Source organism: Carassius carassius, chromosome 4 (genome assembly GCF_963082965.1).
Source record: "Carassius carassius chromosome 4, fCarCar2.1, whole genome shotgun sequence".
NCBI lineage: Eukaryota > Metazoa > Chordata > Actinopteri > Cypriniformes > Cyprinidae > Carassius > Carassius carassius.
This window is the reverse complement of record NC_081758.1, coordinates 7461040-7478700: the sequence shown is the minus strand read 5'-3', so window position 1 is coordinate 7478700 and position 17661 is coordinate 7461040. Positions and strand designations below refer to the sequence as shown.

At 41.6% G+C, this 17661-nt stretch overlaps 1 protein-coding gene across 3 annotated transcripts in view; it reads left to right on the top strand.

Annotated features, from left to right (window-relative positions):
* Positions 1-17661, top strand: part of LOC132133182 (serine/threonine-protein kinase PAK 3) — a 352144-nt gene that overhangs the window by 319386 nt on the left and 15097 nt on the right. The gene's annotated exons all lie outside the window — the stretch shown is intronic.

The window sequence follows — 17661 nt, the reverse complement described above, 5'->3', positions numbered from 1 at the left end:
TATGTAGCTCAAAACACAGGAGCTAGGCAAGATCAAACTTTTCTTGGCAACTTAAACCTGGCAGTGGTTTGTCTTGAATTTTTCCTTGGGTTATAGGTTGTTGAGAATATGTATACCAGAATAACTAGCATTCCTTAAAATTGTTCAACTGCATGTTTATTCCAAGAAAACTTAAAATATCCACAAGTATAAAAAAATAATAGAAACAAACATTTATTAATGCTGACATTACATTTACATGTGGCTGCTAAGTTTAATGCAGTGTATCATTATTTTATATAATTATTTGATGTGCTTTGTAAAAACACAATTGCTCCCTTCAGGTATCCATGAGATAATATTCAGGCAAAATACCTATTACAACCCTTTACAACAAATATGCTATTGTATAATGTACTACAATACTGGGGTGCAAATACCTGCCACCATTTGCACTGAGTATAAATAGCATCTAATTACTTTTACACTTATTGCAAGCAAAGAAAATATTACTTTATTTATTCTACATTATAAATGTAATCTGATAATATATGTTGCACATAGTGTAACTAGAAACTATTGTTATTTGCTCTTAGTATAAATAGCATCTGACACTAAGAAAATATTCCATTTTGACTTAAAGGCTTTTCACAGATAATGTTTAACCTTGGGTCATCCTAAACCCCAGATAAACAGAATCCTGGGTTATCTTTAATCACGTTTCTGTCACGTTCGGGTACACAGGAGACGTGAGATCCAAGTGCAGTGTGAGATTTTTTGGGCAATCCAAAATTAGAGTCAAAACAAGCCAGGGTCGTAACCAAACATCAGTCCAAAACAGAAACAAACAAATAAACAAACAGGATCAATAACATGAACTAGAAAACTAGGAACACGAGGAAACCCGGTGATGGAAAGTAAGGACTCCATCCAGACAAACAGAAAAGGACTGGTTAATATAGGAAGGATAATGACTAACAAGTGAAGACACCTGAGTGCAATTAACAGGAGTGCAATTACTATGATGAAGGGACAAGGCTAGTGGGAATTGTAGTGTCTATGGTGAGGTGCCTATGGGGAAGGGAGACCACTAGTGGACACCCAGGGAAACAGAGACCAGACAGCATGACATTACCCCCTCCTCCACAGAGCAGCTACCAGATGCTCCACCCGAACCCAAGAAGAGACCAAGGAATACAGAGACCAGGAGGGAGGTGGAGCGGCAGAGGACCAGGGGGAGGGACGGAGGGCCAGTTAAAATGGGGAAACAGAGACAAGTGCAATTAACAAAAACAAGGAACCCAGGAGGGAGGTGGACCGAGGGAGGACCAAGGGGAGGGACGGAGGGCCAGGTAATAGAGGGTAACAGAGACAGGAAGTGCCAAAAAAATAAAAAATAAAATAAAAACAACAACAAAACACAAGTCCAGGGGAGAACAGAAATTTCAATGGCCCAGGGCCGAACCGACAGGGCAGGAATCCAGGGTGGAGCAAGGTGGAATTGGAGCCATGAGGTTGAGTCAGAAACCCACCAGGGCGGCGCAGAAGACCACCACATCCGAGCGGTCGAAACAGAAGCCCACCAGGGCGGTGCAGAAGACCACCACATCTGTGCAGTCGAGACAGAAGCCCAACAGGGCGGCGCAGAAGACCACCACATCCGTGCGGTCGAGACAGAAGCCCACCAGGGCGGCGCAGAAGACCACCACCACCGTGCGGTCGAGACAGAAGCCCACTAGGGCGGCGCAGAAGACCACCACAACCGTGCGGTCGAGATAGAAGCCCACCAGGGCGGCGCAGAAGACCACCACATCCGTGCGGTCGAGACAGAAGCCCACCAGGGCGGCGCAGAAGACCACCACAGCCGTGCGGTCGAGACAGGAGCCCACCAGGGCGGCACCGAGGACCACCACAGTGGGATCGATGATACATGAGAGCAAGAGAGTCTGGAAAGGCAAGTCTGAAACAGAGAACATGAACAAGTTAAGGGTGGCCTCCGTGGCCACAACAGGATCAGTCGAGTGCTCAGAGAGTTCGGCTGAGATGTGGAGAGGCTCTGGTAGTTCAGCAGAGACGTGGAGAGGCTTTGGTAGTTCAGCAGAGACGTGGAGAAGCTCTGGAAGTTCCGCAGAGTTTAGACTGGATTCAGGAAGATCAATGGTGACTTGACTCTGCTCATGAAGATCATTGGTGACTTGACTCTGCTCTTGAAGATCAATGGTGACTTGCATTTGCTCATGAAGATCAATGGTGACTTGCCTTTGCCCATGAAGATCGTCGGTGACTTGACCTTGCCCATGAAGAACACTGGTGACTTGACTTTGCCCATGAAGATCATTGGTGACTTGACTTTGCCCATGAAGATCATTGGGGACTTGACTTTGCCCATGAAGATCACTGGTGACTTGCCTTTGCACATGAAGATCAATGGTGACTTGAATTTGCCCATAAAGAACACCGGTGACTTGACTCTGTGCTTGAAGATCACCAGTGACTTGACTTGACTCCTGAGGTCTAACTGTGGTAGTGCTTAACTCGACACTTGACCTGACTCTGGAGTGTCAACGGTGACTTGACCTGACTCTGGAGTGTCAACGGTGACTTGACCTGACTCTGGAGGGTCAACGGGAACCTGACTCGACTCTGGAGGGTCAACGGGAACCTGACTCGACTCTGGAGGGTCAACAGGAACCTGACTCGACTCTGGAGGGTCAACTGTGGCTGTCATCCCGTGTAGAGGTGCTGGACAAGCGGCCATCTTGTGCCATGACTCTGGACCGGTGGCCATCCTGGGCAGTGTGAACTGACTTTACTGTTTATCACAATGAATGTTTAAGCAAGAGCATGACATTGACAAGGTATGCGATAGAGTACGAGACCAAACTTGTCTCAACATAGTAAACAAACAAGCATTTCCTAGCAACGACAACTGCACTAAACACTAATGAGGAAATAAATAAATGCACTTAAGATCTGCTTTTAACTTCCACTGATTAACTGCTTCTCTCAAAGAGTATTTCTTTACACTGTCTTTGCTTGCGCTTGAAACACTTTACTGTTTATCACAACAGTATCAGCAAGCACATGATACTGACAAGGTATGCGATAGAGTACGAGACCAAATGCAGCACATCTTCAGATTAAGTTACAAAACTTGAGTAATCTAACAAATAAATGTGAAGTGAAATACTTTTTAAATTTTATCTTCCCAACCCTGCTTGTAGCATTAGGCAGTACCAGCAATCCAATTAGTTTGCACAGGTAGTCCAGCTCCTCCAGGATGGCACATCCATACATGCAGTTGCAAAGACATTTGGTATGTCTCCACAGCAACACAAAACTCCACATGCTACACAACAGTACCCTTAATGCTATTAGGGTCCAGGATGAAAACCTCAGAGCTACTGTCAGGCCTTACTGTCAGGTTCCTCCTGGTACATGGTAATGCCCAGCGTCATGTGGCCAGAGTGTATAGGCAGCTTCTGGATGATGAAGTTATTGATGCCACTGACGGGCCGTCACACTGCCCAGACCTGAATCAAATCAAGAACTGCTGGGACATTATGCATCTGAGCATCCGAAGCCGCCAAGTAGCACAACAGAATTTCTATGAGTTCACTGATGTCCTGATCCAGGACTTGCAGGACATCTCCCACCATCTCATAAGGAGCATATTCAGACGTTGTCAGGAGTGCATACAGGCGCGTGGGTGTCAAACTTAGTTCCTGTAGGGCCATGGCCCTGCAGAGTTTAGTTCCACCCTGCTGCAACACACATACCATGTACTTTTCAAATAAGCCTGAAGGACTAGATCAGGTGCATTTATTTAGGGTTGAATCTAAATTCTGCAGGGTTGTGGCCCTCCAGGAATAGGAGTTTGACACCCCGTCATACACAGTACTGACTAACATTTTGAGTCGCCATGATGAATTTCATGCAGGTTGGATCAGCCTGTAATTTTATTTATCTATGTATTTATTTATTTATTTATTTATTTATTTGTTCGTTGTGATGTTTAATTCAGCCCTCACAAAGTTACCTAAATTCACTACTTTAGACTTATGTGCCCTCCAGAAGCTTGGGTTCTGCAAGTGAATGGTGCATTATAGTCCCATCCTGAAGAGGCAGAAAATCACTTTCACAGACTTTTACCTTAAATGTTCCCTATGGAATGACCTGCCCAATTCAATCAGAGGAGCTGAATCTATAGCCATCTTCAAGAAACGGCTAGTTAGTTAGTAAATTCACACTATTAGAAGTGTTGGGCCCTTAAGAAATGGTGCGGAAAAGAGTGAATATACAAGTCAACTCAAGTCAAATCACCTTTATTGATATAGTGCTTTATTCAATACAGAGTGTGTCAGAATCAGAAAGAGCTTTAATGCGAAGTGTGCTTATATGCACATGAAATTTGCCTTGGTGACAGAAGCTCCAGACTGGTTGACACGTGACAAGAAACAGATAACAAAATAAAAATAAGTGAGTGAAAATAAATATGTAAAAAACAATATACAATAAAAAAGAGGTACATTGTATGTATATTACATTTGTGCTATAGACAAATTATGCAAGAGAATGTGGATAGATGTAATATATATTAAATTAATAACAAACATTTAATAAATATAAGTATAGATAGTTGGGCAATTCACATGTTTTATTGCACAGTGGGGAGAACATTTAACTGTTCATGAGGTAGATGGCCCGAGGGAAGAATCTTTTCCCATGTCTGGCTGTTCTGGTGCTTAGTGCTCTGTACCGCCAGCCAGATGGCAACAGTTCAAAGAGGAAGTGTGCTGGGTGTGAGGTACTGTACGAATTGTCAAATGAATGGGAGGAAGCAAGTGCGAGTAAATTAATCTTTAATAAATTAATACAAACAATGAACACGAAGACAGGTGATACTGGTAATCTTGATGTGAATGCAAAGTCCATGAAGAGGCAGAGCTCACAGATGATCCAGGGTGCGATGGTGAGTTGGCAGCAGGAGAGTGTGACACAGGAACTGCGGGGGGAAGAGCCGTGAAGATAAGTGGTGCAATCCAGTGATGAGGTGGAGTGGACGGGGTCCCAGGAAGACAGGACAATCCAACGACGAGAAACAAACACAAGGAAGGCAGAACATGAGACACGGAATGACTAACAACGCTCTGACAAACACAAGATGCTAGACAGGGCAATATATAGGGAAGGGTAATGAGTGGCAGTTGGTGCTGATGAACAATTAGTGGAGACGCCCGCATGAAACAATCAGTGCTGATGCAAAACACACATACTCCACCCACATAGTGCAAAACCCAAGATCACGGTTTACCAACCGTGACAGGTACCAGAGTGATTTTGCCATCTTTTTTACTCACTCTGGATGAGTGCTGTTCTTGGAGAGTGGGGAGGATGGTGCTAGTGATTCGCTCAGCAGTCTGGACTAACCGCTGAAGTCTTCTGAGGTCAGTTTTGGTAACTAAGCTGAACCAGACAGTTATTGATGTGCAGAGGATGGATTCAATGATGGCTGAGTAGAACTGTATCAGCAGCTCCTGTGGGAGGTTGAACTTCCTCAGCTGGCAAAAGAGTAAATCTGATCCTCACACTTCAGGTCCTGAGAAATGGTTGTGCCCAGGAATCTGAAAGACTCCACTGTAGTGTCAGGGGTCAGTAGAGGTGCAGTCATTAATGTACAGGGAGAAGAGCAGTGAAGAGAGCACAGATCCCTGAGGAGCGCCAGTGCTGATTTTGCGGCTGTTGGATGTGAAATGACCAATTTTCACTAGCTTTTGTCTCTCAGTCAGAAAGCTGGCGATCCACTAACAGAAGGAGCTAGGAACAGAGAGCTGGGTTAGTTTGGTCTGGAGGAGTGTTGGGATGATGGTGTTGATGGCTGAACTGAAGTCCACAAACAAGATCTTTGCATAAGTCCCTGATTTGTCCAGATTTTGCAGGATGTACTGCAGTCCCATGTTGACTGTATCATTCACTGGCCTGTTTGCTCAGTAAGCAAACTGGAGGGGGTCCAGTACGTGTCCATTGATGTCTTTCAGATAAGTCAACGCCAGTCTTTCAAATTATGTCATGACCTCAGACATTAAAGCAACAGGTTTGTAGTTATTAAGTCCTGTGATTTTGGGTTTCTTTGGGAGGGGGGATGATGGTGGAGTGTTTTAAGCAGCCAGGGACTTCGCACAGCCCCAGTGATCTGTTCAAGGTCTATGAAAAGATGTGGGCCAGCTGGTCAGCACAGGTTTTTAGGCAGGCTGGTGTAACACATCTGGGCCTGGTGCCTCTCTTCTGTTTCTTGAAGACCTGACGCACATCATCTTCACTGATCTGAAGTGTAGGAGTTGGGGAGAAGGGGGTGCTGATGGTGTTGACGGCTGTGTAGAGAGATGGTCAGAGCGGGTGTGGGATGTGAGACCAGGAGTTTCAAATCTACTGTAAAACTTATTCAGGTCTTCAATAAGTTGTTGATTCACTTCAGTGCTGGGGGATGGTGTCTTGTAGTTTGTAAGGTCTTTCAGACCTTTCCACACTGAAGCAAGGTTGTTGGCTGAAAATTAGCTTTTTAACGTAGCTCCTCTTTGCCAATCTAATCACCTAATTCAGTGTGTTCATGGCCTGATTGTACAAGACTCTGTCCTCACTCCTGTAGGCATCCTCATTGGCCTAGCAAAGCTTTCTAAATTGTGCTTTGCTCAAGGGCCCTTCAGCCATGGTTATTGAGGGTGGAAGAGAGCACTGTTAATTCACTCCTCGTACCTACAACTCCAGCCAACACTGAGACTTAAACCTGTGACCTACAGGTCACAAGTCTGACTGTCTAACCATTAGGCCACAGCTGCCCAAGTCTTAACAGGTTAAGAAGATTTAAATTTTTGCCTGTATGGTGAAAGATGTTGAACCAGGCAGTGGTCAAAGAGTCCTAAAGCTACTCTGTGGACGGAGTGATATGCATTCTTTTGTGTGGTATAACAGGGGTCCAAAATATTTTTATGAAAAAAATTAATTGATGATTTTCTACAACATACTAAACTGTCATTTAAAGCAATGGAGGTTGTGTCTAGGTGCTGATCTATTCACAAATTGTGAAGGAATTTTTAGTCTTTAACCTCTTAGCCTGCATCCCGATGCCCTCGTCCTCAAAGCCTCTCAACTCGCACGTGTCAGTGTTTATGAATAGATTAAATGAAACAGGACAAATTTAATATTGACAAACTATGTATCATTATAAAGATCTAAGCCTCAAGCATCGATGACAGATCGCTGTTTTTCAATGGAAAGCTTATAAAGACTGTATTTGCTACATTTGTGTAAGCAGTACACATACAAACATGAGCAATGGAAACGCTGTACATACCAGATCCGTCGTAATAACGAGTCATAAACACATCCACAGCTGTAAATCCCGGTTTAGTAAGAAAGGTAAGGGTCCACTGAACGACATCTCATGAAGCATGTTTAGTCCATGAAGCAATAACGTTGTAATATGGATCATAATTCCTTTGTTTACGTTTCAGTTCTTCAGCGACAGAAATGTGCCACCTTCGAGAACCCGTCCACTACGGTCAAAACGACCGTCATGCCATTAGAGGGTGGGAGGGCGGTAACAAAATCAAGAGCGATATGTGACCAGGGTCTCGAAGGGACAGACAGCAGTTGAAGAAGCCCATCCGGAGGTCAGTTAGACGACTTACCACTGGTGCAAACTGAGCAAGCCAAAACAAAATTGTGAACGTCGTGAGCCACAAGTGGCCACCAGAATCGTTGCTTTACTAAACCCTTGGTGCGGCTTATCCCTGGATGACAAGCTACATTAGAGCAGTGACCCCACTGAATAACATCGGACCGTAACTCCTCTGGCACAAATAAACGATTCGGTGGGCACCCAGGCGGAGGCATTACCCCTTCTAAGGCCGCCTTGACCTTCGATTCGACCTCCCATACGAGTGCTGAGACAACTATATTCTCAGGTAAAATACACTCGGGAGTCACCGGGCGTTCGGAAGGATCAAAAAGATGTGACAAAGAATCGGGTTTGACGTTTTTGGAACCCGGGCGGTACGACAGAGAAAAATCAAAATGAATAAAAAAAAGTACCAACCGAGCCTGCCTGGAGTTGAGTCTTTTAGCAGTTCTAATGTATTCTAAGTTCTTATGATCGGTCCAAACGATGAAATGTACCCCTGACCCCTCCAACCAGTGACGCCACTCCTCTAATGCTAATTTGACAGCCAACAATTCTCTGTTACCAATGTCATAATTACGTTCAGCAGGAGATAAACGATGGAGTAATCCACTACGGAAAGATGCTCTTGTCGGAGATCCGCGAGCTGTCGAGCGGCTTCCTTGCCGGCCGCGGCCCGGTAGAAAACTCTCCTCATCTCCTCAGAGAGGGCGTGGAATGAGGTGCAGCATGGATGGTGGTTCTCCTACACCGCCGTTCCCCATAAAGCGGCCCTGCTGGAGAGTAAAGTGAAAGCAAAAGCTACCTTGGACTCCTCCGTCATAAAGGTGCAAGGCTGTAGGCAAAAGTGCATGGAACACTTGGTTAGGAATGTTCTGCAGAAATCTGGCTCACCAGAATAACTCTCCGGCGACGGAAGACAAGGTTCGGGCCAGAAGTGGTCATCTGAGAGGTCCCGGGGGCCGGGCGGTGTGGGTGGCGCAGCGGGAGAGGTCAGCTGGTGGATTTGCTGGGTAAGCTCAGACACCTGTGTCACCAGCGTTTGGACAGCACATTGGACAATACTCTCCTGTTGCTGCTCCATACGGGTGACGCTGTGATGGATGAAGTCGGTGAGAGAAGTGGTGCTCGCTGCTTCCATGTTGGTCAGAGCGCTCTGCAATCCAGTGATGAGGTGGAGTGGACGGGGTTCCAGTAAGACAGGACAATCAAATGACGAGAAACAAACACGATGAAGGCAGAACATGAGACAAGGAATGACTAACAGCGCTCTGAAAAACACAAGACGCTAGACAGGGCAATATATAGGAAAGGGTAATGAGTGGCAGCTGGTGCTGATGAACAATTAGTGGAGACGCCCACATGAAACAATCAGTGCTGACGCAAAACACACATACTCCACCCACATAGTGCAAAACCCAAGATCACAGTTTACCAACCGTGACAGGTACCAGAGTGATTTTGCCAGCTCTTTTACTCACTCTGGATGAGTGTTGTTCTTGGAGAGTGGGGAGGATGGTGCTAGTGATTCGCTCAGCAGTCTGGACTAACTGCTGAAGTCTTCTGAGGTCAGTTTTGGTAACTAAGCTGAACCAGACAGTTATTGATGTGCAGAGGATGGATTCAATGATGGCTGAGTAGAACTGTATCAGCAGCTCCTGAGGGAGGTTGAACTTCCTCAGCTGGCAAAATGGTAAATCTGATCCTCACACTTCAGGTCCTGAGAAATGGTTGTGCCCAGGAATCTGAAAGACTCCACTGTAGTGTCAGGTGTCTGTAGAGGTGCAGTCATTGATGTACAAGGAGAAGAGCAGTGAAGAGAGCACAGATCCCTGAGGAGCGCCAGTGCTGGTTTTGACCAATTCTCACTAGCTGTTGTCTCTCAGTCAGGAAGCTGGCGATCCACTAACAGAAAGAGCTAGGAACTGAGAGCTGGGTTAGTTTGGTCTGGAGGAATGTTGAGATGATGGTGTTGATGGCTGAACTGAAGTCCACAAACAAGATCTTTGCATAAGTCCCTGATTTGTCCAGATTTTGCAGGATGTAGTGCAGTCCCATGTTGACTGTATCATTCACTGGCCTGTTTGCTCAGTAAGCAAACTGCAGGGGGTCCAGTACGTGTCCAGTGATTTCTTTCAGATAAGCCAACGCCAGTCTTTCAAATTATGTCATGACCCCAGACATTAAAGCAACAGGTTTGTAGTTATTAAGTCCTGTGATTTTGGGTTTCTTTGGGAGGGGGGATGATGGTGGAGTGTTTTAAGTGAAGACCACCAAGATGGCTCAGACAGAACTAGAGCAAAAGGCACAGAGAGGTTAACAACAGCCTCAATGGCCATAACAAATAATTCACAAGCAGCCTCCTTGGCCATGGCTGGACTGGCAGAAAGTTTACAAATGGCCCCCTTGGCCATGGCTGAACAGGCAAAGAATTCATGGATGGCCTGCTTGGCAGTGACGGGGCAGAATGTGAGTTCTTAGATGACCTTGCTGGCTATAACTGGAGGTTCTGCAATGGAAGCAGCCACTTCTGGAGTTTCTGCAGCAGAAGCCACCACCTCTGGGGTAGACTCATGGACAGGAGAGGTCTCTGAGGCAGACTCATGGACAAGAGAGGCCTCTGGGGCATACTCGCTAGCATTGTGCAGTCCAGACACACAAAATGCTGACCACCATCACGGGCAGAACAGTAGATAGAGGGACTGGGCCCCCCACTGGGCCAGAGCGTGTCAAGACTGTGAGTCTGGGGACCGTAGAGACCACTGGGGATATATGTACAGTACAGACCAAAAGTTTGGACACACCTTCTCATTCAAAGAGTTTTCTTTATTTTCATGACTATGAAATAGTCACATTGAAGGCATCAAAACTATGAATTAACACGTGGAATTATATACATAACAAAAAAGTGTGAAACAACTGAAAATATGTCATATTGTAGGTTCTTCAAAGTAGCCACCTTTTCTTTGATTACTGCTTTGCACACACTTGGCATTCTCTTGATGAGCTTCAAGAGGTAGTCACCTGAAATGGTTTTCACTTCACAGGTGTGCCCTGTCAGGTTTAATAAGTGTGATTTCTTGCCATATAAATGGGGTTGGGACCATCAGTTGTCTTGTGGACTAGTTCATGCCAATTTTTGCTTCGGTGGAGCTCTCCGGCGGGGTTGGGCGGGCGCTAGGTGGCGGTTGACAACACTGAACTGTGACTGGAGCTGAGATGGTAGGAAGTGACGATAGATCAGGAAGTGAACAGGAGGGATGGATGGAAGAAGCTGGTGAGGGAGGTAGGACTGAAATAGAGTGGAATCTAGTAAATAGAAAAAGGAAGAAAGTACATCAACATAATACGGACAGTGATAATGAGGAAAGTAGTCGAAGAATCGTGGAAAGGAAAGAAGAACATAAGGTTATCATTACATTTGAAGTGCCTGGATCAAAGAACCCATTAAAGATAACGGAAGCACTTAAAATGAAAATAGAGAACATTAAGTATGCAAAAAATATTACGTGACGGAAATATAATGCTAATATGCAGAGATGAAAAGCAAAGAGAAAAAGCATTGCGATTAAAAACACTGGCAAGTAATTTAGTAAAATGCTCAAAATGGGAAGATAGGAAAACCACTAAGGGTGTCATATATGGAATTCCAACAGAAATGTCAGAGGAGGACATTAAAAAGAGCTTAACTGGAGCAAAGGTATGCAAAGTTAAATGGATTCAGTATACAATGGATGGGGTGAGGAAAGACAGTTTGTCTGTAATGATTTAGTTCAAAGAAGAAGTATTGCCAACAAGAGTGATGGTTGGGTTTATGAGCTACAATGTAAGGGAATATGTAGCACCGCCGTTGAGATGCTTTAAATGTCAAAGATATGGTCATGTGGCTGCTATATGCAAAGGTAGGCAAAGGTGTGGTAAATGTGCAGGAGAACATCAATATGGGGAGTGTGGAGAAAATGTTAAACTGCAGTGCTGTAACTGTGGGGGAGAACATAGCTCAGCATATGGAGGATGTGAAGTCAGGAAAAGGGCAATAAAAGTCCAACATGTCAAGATGACAGAAGGAATATCATATGCTGAAGCTATTAAAAAAGTGAAAAATAGTGAAGCACCAAAAATAAATCAATCCACAATTGTGAAAATCTTACATAAAAAAAAATCAGTGCGGAATCAACAAGGATTCATTAGTGGTTGATAAAATTAAATTTGTAACATTCGTGGCAGAGGTGATTAATTGCTCAGCTCAAACGACAAGTAGAACAGAAAGAATTAAGATAATAATTAGGGCAGCTGAGAAATATTTGGACATAAGAGAAACAACAGTATAGTCAGTTAAAGAACCACTTGTAGGTGGTTACCAAGGTTCGCAGGCTACTAATGGGGGGTATATAGAAGATTTACAACAGAAACCAAAGGTTATTTGTGTACAAGAAACGTGGTTAAAACCTCACCTTGATTTTAGAATTGAAGGCTATGAAAATGTAAGGAAAGACAGGGAAATAGGAACAGGTGGAGGTGTAATAACTTTTATTGAACAAGGAGTAAGGTATAGAGAGATTAGTAATAATGAAAAAGAAGTTGTTATGGTAGAAATCTGGACTGATAGAGGTAGCATCAGGGTGATCAACTTATATAACCCATGTAAAAAATTACAAAAAGGAAAAATTAGAAGAGTTGGTGGAATTAAGTGGGGATAAAGTGGTGTGGTGTGGTGACTTTAATAGTCACAGCACTTTATGGGGTAGTAAAAATTTAGATGTTAATGGTAAAATAATTGAAGAATTATTGGATGAAAATGGACTGGTGTGCATTAATGATGGATCAGGAACAAGGGTGAACATTGTAAATGGCCAGAAGTCAGTACTAGATCTTACACTGGTATCAGAAAATATGGCAAACATTTGTACATGGAAAGTTTTGAAGGAAACAACAGTAGGGAGTGATCATTATCCAGTAAGAAGCAGAATTGGTGTTAGAATACAAAAGGCAGATCCGGGAAAGATGGAAATTAAAGAATGCACGGTGGGAAGTATTCCGTTATATTTGTAGTAATAGAATTATTGAAATGGATGACCAGGGAGATGGAATAGAAGAATATAATAAAAAAATAAGTAATATTATACATACAACAGCGACAGTGATAATAGGAAAGAAAACAACAGTTAGGAAAAGGAAGTCAGTTCCATGGTGGAATAAAGAGTGTGAAGAAGTTGTACATCAAAGGAATAAAGCATTTAAGAAAGTTAAATCATCATATTTATACTCGGACCTTATAAAGTTTAAGAATTCACAAGCTATAGTAAGGAAAACAATCAAAACCGCTAAAAGAAACTATTGGCAAAATTACTGTAATAATATTGGATGGGATATACAGATTTCAGATATTTGGAGTATGATTAGAAGGATGGGAGGTATTTGCAAGAATTTTAACATGCCAGTATTAAAGAATGGAAATGAAATTGCAGTTTCAAATAAAGATAAGGCAGAGATGATAGCTAAAGTATTTGCAAAAGTAAATTGTAGTAGTAATTTGACTGAAGAGGCTAAGGAGTGTAGAGAGAGAGTTAGGAGAGAAAATCCTGATATTTTGAATAAATGTGAAACAGGTGGAAACCTGCTAGATGCAGATTTTACACTTTATGAGTTAAAAATAGCAATTGCTAAAGTAAAAGAAACTTCTCCTGGGCAGGACGAGATATGTTATAGTATGATAGGAAAATTATCAGATGTAGCACTTTTTAAATTACTGAAATTATATAACAAAATATGGGCAGAGGGCAAACTTCCTCCAGCATGGAAACATTCAATAATTATTAATGTAGGAAATCCTGGTAAAGATAGGTCAGAAGCAACAAATTACAGACCAATAGCACTAACATCAAACGATTATGGAAAATTAGCAAAATTATGGAGAGAATGATTAAAAGTAGGCTTACATATGTAATAGAAAACAGAGGTCTTTTAATTCCTTATCAAAGTAGTTTTCGGAAAGGTAGAACGACAATGGATTCATTATTATGTTTAGAATCAGAAATAGGAAAAGGCACAGATAAATAAAGAAGTCGTAGTTGCAGTTTTTATTGATGTGGAAAAAGCTTATGACATGTTATGGAAAGAAGGGCTACTTATAAAACTCAAAAATAAGGGAATTAGAGGAAGAATTTATAACTGGGTGTTGGATTTTTTATTTGAGAGAAATATTCAGGTTAGAGTGGGAACATCTTGTTCTACTGTTTATGCAGTTTAAAATGGAACTCCTCAAGGGAGTGTGTGTAGCCCTCTTCTATTCAATATAATGATAAATGATATATTCAATTATTTACAGCAAGATATGGGTAGATCGTTATATGCGGATGATGGGGCACTTTGGAAAAGAGGCCGAAATGTATCATATACAGTTAAGAAAATTCAGGCTGCAATAAATAAAGTTGAAGAGTGGGCACTGAAATGGGTTTTTCGAATATCAGTAGCCAAAACACAAATCATTTGTTTTACAAAAAAGAGAAATATTTATATTAATTTATCATTATATGGACAGCTTCTGGAACAGGTGTCAGTGGTAAAATTTCTAGGAGTGTGGTTGGACTCAAGATTGACTTTTAAAACACATGTAGAGAAACTGCTGACCAAGTGCAAAAAGGCACTGAATGTTATGCGATGTCTAGCAGGTAGTGAGTGGGGTGCAAGTAGAAGTTCTCTGAGGAATATATATATGGCTATCATCCGATCAGCAATAGATTATGGTATTATGATTTATGGGGCAGCCAGTAAGTCTCTACTAAAAAAATTAGATGCTGTACAAACACAGGCTTTGAGAATATGTTGTGGGGCATTTAAAACTTCCCCTAGAGCTTCCATGCAAGTTATAATGGGAGAAATGCCATTGGAAATAAGACGTAAACAACTGAAAATGGTATATTGGGCATCTTTGATGGGGCACAACAATGAACACCCTACTAAAGCAATATTGGTAAAAAGCTGGGAAAATGGAAAAAGTAATATTAAGAATATCGAGGAAATAGCTGAGTCAATAGAGGTAAAAAATATAAAATTCAGTAATACAGTACACATGTCAGCAATACCACCATGGATGTTTGTAATGCCTAAAGTAGATCTTTATTTAACAGATGAAGTGAAGAAACAGGATTCTGAACCAATAAAAATAAGAGTTAATAAATATATGGATCAGGTGTATTATGATATGATACAGGTATTTACTGATGGTTCAAAAGATCCAGAAACTATAAAAACAGGAATAGCAGTAGTTATTCCACATTATAAAATAGTTATTAAGGAAATAATCCCAGATTTTTTTATCTGTATTTACAGCAGAGTTGGTAGCTATTGTTTTGGCTCTCCAGTGGGTAGAGGAAAATAGAATAAAAAAAACAGTAATATGTTCAGATTCATTGGCTGCGTTAAAAAGCATCAAATCAGGCCAGTCTAACTGCAGACAAGATGTTATACTTGAAATACTGCAGCATATATATAGAATGGAAAATCAGGGCATTTTTATTTCATTTATTTGGGTTCCAGCACATGTTGGAGTTGAAGGAAATGAGAAGGCAGATAAGCATGCTAAGAATTCTTTGAACTTGAATCAGATAGGAATTGACATAAAAATTAGTAAGGCAGAAGCAAAAACAATAATTAGGAAAGCTCTTATAAATGTATGGCAGAAACTTTGGGAGAAAGAGAAGACTGGACGACATCTATATAGAATTCAAACGGAAGTAGGAATACGTAACAATGACATGGGATTAAGAAGACGAGAAGAATCAGTAATAATAAGAATTAAAATAGGACATACTGCATTGAATGGAAATTTAAATAGAATTAAGAAACATCCGAATGGATTATGTATGCATTGTGGGATTTGTGAAACTGTAGAGCATGTACTGTTGCATTGTAGAGCATATAACAACGAACGACAAATGCTAGAAGCTAAAGTAATAGACGAAGGTGGAAGCATGATGCTAGTAGATATATTAAGTTAGCTAAAAAGGAATAAGAATATTAGAATTGCTTTGTTGAAATATCTTACAGATACAGGAAATTATTTAAGAATATAATGATGTTTATTTATTAGTTTATTTATTCATGTATTTATTTAAGTATTATTATTTAGTATGACATACATACATGATACATATACATACATCGATGCTCCACACTCCAGTTCAGTTGGTGGCGGTAATGCACTAATAAGCTAGTCTGCCAACCGCCAATAAACAGAAAGAAAGAAAGAAAGAAAGAAAGAAGTTGTGTTGTGCAGAAGTCAGGTGGATACACAGCTGATAGTCCTACTGAATAGACTGTTAGAATTTGTATTATGGCAAGAAAAAAGCATCTAAGTACAGGAAAACGAGTGGCCATCATTACTTTAAGAAATGAAGGTCAGTCAGTCCGAAAAATTGGAAAAAACTTTGAAAGTGTCCCCAAGTGCAGTCACACAAACCATCAAGCGCTACAAAGAAACTGGCTCACATGCGGACCACCCCAGGAAAGGAAAACCAAGAGTCACCTCTATTGCGGAGGATAAGTTCATTCGAGTCACCAGCGTCTGAAATCTTCCAAATTTGAGATCTTTGGTTCCAACCACCGTGTCTTTGTGTATATAATTCCACATGTGTTAATTCATAGTTTTGATGCCTTCGGTGTGAATCTACAATTTTCATAGTCATGAAAATAAAGAAAACTCTTTGAATGAGAAGGTGTGTCCAAACTTTTGGTCTGTACTGTATGTATAATATTTTTTTATTTGTTTTATTATTATTATTATTATTATTATTAATTCAAATTATTAAATGGATGCCACTTTGGGACAAAAGCCCTCCATATACCAACACTAAGCCTACGCGATACCTTATTTTCAACTTTTTTATTATTTCTTGATTTTGATTAAAAATAAATATTTTTCTGATGTGATTTGAATTTTTAAATGGGAGAAAAAAAGTGGTCACAAGGCAGATTCGAACCCGGGTCGAACGCGTCAAAAGTAGTAAGACACACTTTTCCATCTGCAGTATTGAATCTGTCAACTGAAGATCATATTTTGTAATGTTGACTATCCCAATAACATGTTGGTGTAAACAGCCTCTGCCAACATGGCGGCCTATTTACACTTAGTGAAGTGTATGTGATATGTGCTATGGATATACTGCTATGGATATAATGGTTTCTTTAATCAAAAACCACCAAAGTTTGCAGGAGAGTGCAGCAGCAATTTAACTTTAGGCGAAAGCCCTGGGTGTCGCAGTTCACAAGACGATGATTCAACTACTGACAGTGCAGAGGCCAGCTGTACCAGTTGCCAAGGCCTCAAGCAAGGGTCGTCAAAGGTGGCAGCACCAGGGGATCTCGGAGTTGAGAAACCCAACCAAGTAATCTTAAAAAAACTGTCCTGCACGTGTTTTCTCAGGCAAAAAAAAAAAAAAACTTTTAACAGCTCCAGGTATAGAAGCAGAGATAGGCTGGAATACTCTATTCAAGCAGATGCTGCATTCTGCTACCCATGTAGAACGTTTTGAGTGCCCTCCTCTGGCACAGACACCACATTTACGATTATTGGATTTAGCGACTGGAAGCATGCAGTGGAAACTGGGAAATGACTTATTAAACATTCAGCGTCAAAAGAACACCAGACCTGTGAAGCTATGTGGAGGGATAAGGAGAGCCAGATTCAGACCAGTAAAGAAATCACAACTTTAAATAATGCAGAACATTTGGAATGCAACAGATACTACTTGTCATCAGTAATCAATATCGTTGAGACCCTTGCAGTGAACCACCTACCTTTTAGAGATGACCGTGATGCTTTTGATTGTATGGCTGAAGATGGATGCAGATTATTTTTGTCCTTATTTGAATATACTTTGTGGAAAGATGCTGTTGTTGGCCTAGATAGCTCAGACTATCACACACAATGCTAGGTATACTAGCCATGACATTCAAAACAGATTGATAGAGTACTTTGGTCACAGAGCATATAGTGAAAGAGG